The 3,485-nt window shown below is 42.5% G+C and overlaps 1 long non-coding RNA gene across 1 annotated transcript; it reads left to right on the top strand.

Moving 5' to 3' along the window:
* Positions 1 to 615: 615 nt before the first annotated feature.
* LOC311150324 lies at positions 616 to 2,988 on the top strand. The gene is made up of 5 exons (XR_014615090.1): positions 616 to 822; positions 1,314 to 1,435; positions 1,534 to 1,623; positions 2,208 to 2,339; positions 2,445 to 2,988. It is a non-coding gene; the product is annotated as an uncharacterized lncRNA (long non-coding RNA).
* Positions 2,989 to 3,485: the final 497 nt, after the last annotated feature.

The raw sequence follows: 3,485 nt of genomic DNA, 5'->3' as shown, positions 1-3,485 counted from the left end.
GCACACACTGTATATATATTTTCTGTTGTATTTTTGACTTTATGTATTGTTTTACCCCATATGTAACTCTGTGTTGTTGTTTTTATCGCACTGCTTTGCTTTATCTTGGCCAGGTCGCAGTTGTAAATGAGAACTTGTTCTCAACTGGCTTACCTGGTTAAATAAAGGTGAAATAAAAATAAATAAAAAATGTGATAACTTTATTGATGGGCATTTCATGCATTTATGTAACCAATCTCTTTACCATCACACACAGGTCCCAAAGTTACTAGCTAGGTTGCATGGGCTACACATCCCCCACTTCCCTCTCTCATGCCACACATTCTGCTTTAATTTGCTAGTCAGCCAATTTGAGCCTCATCATTTACATTTGAGTCAATTAGCAGACGCTCTTGTCCAGAGCGACGAACCCGGATGTAATATATTTCCGGCCACTGGTTGGTCTTGTGGCGCTAGACCGATTTCCCCATAGGGAACGCTGTAAACAGGAAGAGGTGCATAGAGAGACGGGGTTGGCAGGTAGGATTTAGTTTCTCCATGTCTCTGGCCCACATTCCAGTACGGTAGGTGGCGGTAATGCACCATCATGTTGGATGCCAACCGCCGATAAACCCCACTGAAGAAGAAGAAGAAGCAGAAGGAAGAGGTGCATATTTCTTCGCCCAGCATCGGTCACTGAGCTAGCAAGTTAAAGTTAGCTAGTGAGTCACAGAAATGTACGTTCAGACTGTTAATTATTTCAGTCCCATTGGACTTATCTTACAAAATCCGGCAGAGAGAGACAGGATCAAACAGCAGGTCTGGGACAAGGTAGCACTTCTGGTGAGTCCTGGGCAGGTCAGGGTTCCATAGCCGCAGACAGAAAGAGACTGGATCAGCAGCACGACCAGGTGGACTGGGGACAGGGATAGCCAGGAGTCAACAGGCCAGGTAGTCCTGGTCCTAGGGCTCAAGTCCTGCATCCTTTATTAAATTTGTGTAGACTAAGTCCTAGAGGTTTTGTAACTTCACATGATTTAGTGTACTTGTCAATCCAGATCTGAATATTTGATATCCTTTTTACTGTACACTGTTATTTGTACACTGTTATTTTCCCCAAAGCTAATCACTGAAAGTCCTACTACAAGGATGTGGTCATGTTGACACACTTCTGAGTCACAATAACACAGATAACACATACCGCAGATTGCGAGGGCAAGTACAATGGGGAAATGAAGTCCACTGCGTGGTACACACACACAAACACACACTTAATTTAGGTTAGTGTGTAGTCAAGGCTTTGTCATTAAAATAATATACTGTCTATCTTTCAGATCTGCTAACCAGGCTTGGTGGGTGACAGGTAACCTTGTTTCCACCAAGCTGTTCCAGGCCTGGAGTGGCACGCTGGAACTTCCAGAAGCTTGTAGACCTGAAACAGTGTGACGTGGTCCAGGTAAATATCACACACACGTATACACACTCACTCAATCACTCACTCTGTTTTGTTGTATAATTATTTTCACTTAAGAAAATTGTGCCTCTCTCTTTTAGATCTGACACCCCTATTAGCTCAACCACAGTCTTCACAGCTGCAGTCGTCTGCCCCTGCGCCTGCTACACCAGTTGCGACAGGTGATACAGGTAATTATCGCATGGATACATACATGCAAACTCTCCCTCACTTGGGGCTCTATTCAATCACATCCCCTTTAGCCGACATCCGTATAGCGGTTGTTTTGGCGGTGTCTGAGGTGGAACTGTGTTAGAGCTGTCAAATTCACAAGCGGCTCCTGGCATTATACCTAAAGCGGACATTGCCATTGGCTGCACCGAGTCGCATCAACATAAATCTCATGCAGCCCTGTTTACAAGTTAGAACACTGGAATTTGAGATGTAATCTACACCTCGATTAGGCTGATAGAAATCCTCATTATTTAGTTTAATGATTTAGAATTTGAGCGTCATTATTTCTATATAACCTACACTTTCTCGTTCTGAACTTGTAACGCGAGTAGGACGGGTGTAGTTTCGTGACAATGATCAAGAGCAGCTGCTTACTGATTTGACAGATCCAACGCAGTTACACCTCAGACACCGCCAAAACATCAGGTGTCGGCTATCGACGGTTAACGCTTGATCTGATTTAATCTAGGCTTTACGCTCATTCACTCTATTTAGTTGTATAATTATTGTCAGTTAAGAAAATTGTGCCTCTCTCTTTTAGATCTGCCACCCTCAGCAGTTCAGCTGCAGTCACAGCAGTCCTCTGCTGTGGTATTTAATTTACCGGCTGCACCAGTTCCTACTACACTGGCCATGAAGGGAGAAACTTTTGAGGATTCCCAGATGGATACAGGTAATTCAGAATTATATTGCATATGCTCACTCACACCAACAGATGTGCACACAAACATGTTATTGAGCTGTATACTTACTGTCACTTTGTGCATCTCTCTTTCAGATATGCCATGCACTCCACCACTGCCTGACAGCCTCACCCAGAAGTGCATATACTGGGCCAATCAAGACTGACAAGCAGAGATAGGTGGCTGACAAGGAAAAATAAAACACAACGTGCACACACACACACCCTCGCTCTGTCTCTGTCACACACACATTATCCCCAATGTAAATAAATGGTAATTACTTGTTTATTTTATGTATGTTCAATTTTATTTTAGGATTGGAGATATCAACGCCTACATATCCATTATCAATATCTACATCATTTCTCTAAATATCTATCCAATCAAAGTGTGATTGATAATATTGTTTAAGACTATTGTGTAATTTGTACAGTTTAAGGAAATTCTTTGTGCTTTTTTCTGTGTTGAAAAACATGCCTCCCTCTCACTCTCTCACACACACATTGTTTATTTTATGTATGCTCTATTTTATTTGAGGATTGTGTGCAATAAGTACATTCACAGTTAAAGCAACAGTTTGGTTTATTGGATATTTCTCTGATTTAAAATGAATGACCAAAAGGAAGTCGGCAGACCTGTAACCCTTTGGGAGTGTGTGCAGTTTTTGTCATCTGGAGCTGAAACAGGGCCCCAACAGCCCTCACATATGTACAGGGTTCCCAGGAGTGGCAGGCAAATATGTTTATTGTCCTGCAAAATTATTTATTATTATTTTTATGTACTAAGTAGACCATGGGACGCCTTTTTACACGGGGATGTATTTGTCAAAGGTCCGTGGTGGGTCTGTGTAAGCTATGCGATTATATTGGAGACAGGTTTATATCAGTGAATGTCATCTATTAATTTACTGTTATTCAGTGCATCCACCGACGAAGTGCCCGGAGCAGGTGCAATTTGGACGGAGGCTCAGTTCAAGACCAAGCAAATTTATAACCCCTGGCTTGTCAAGCAAAATTCAAAGCGGGCTGTACAACATGCAAAAGTGTAGGGAGTTTGGGCCCGGAAAAGACTGGAGGGATGAAACTAGCAAAGGAGAGAGTGGAATGTACAGTAACATCCTCTGCCTCCGACGTAAA

Source organism: Coregonus lavaretus (assembly GCF_964263955.1).
Source record: "Coregonus lavaretus genome assembly, chromosome: 22".
NCBI classification, from domain to species: domain Eukaryota; kingdom Metazoa; phylum Chordata; class Actinopteri; order Salmoniformes; family Salmonidae; genus Coregonus; species Coregonus lavaretus.
Note: the sequence above shows the minus strand (reverse complement) of the source record. Positions and strands in the feature narration are given on the sequence as shown.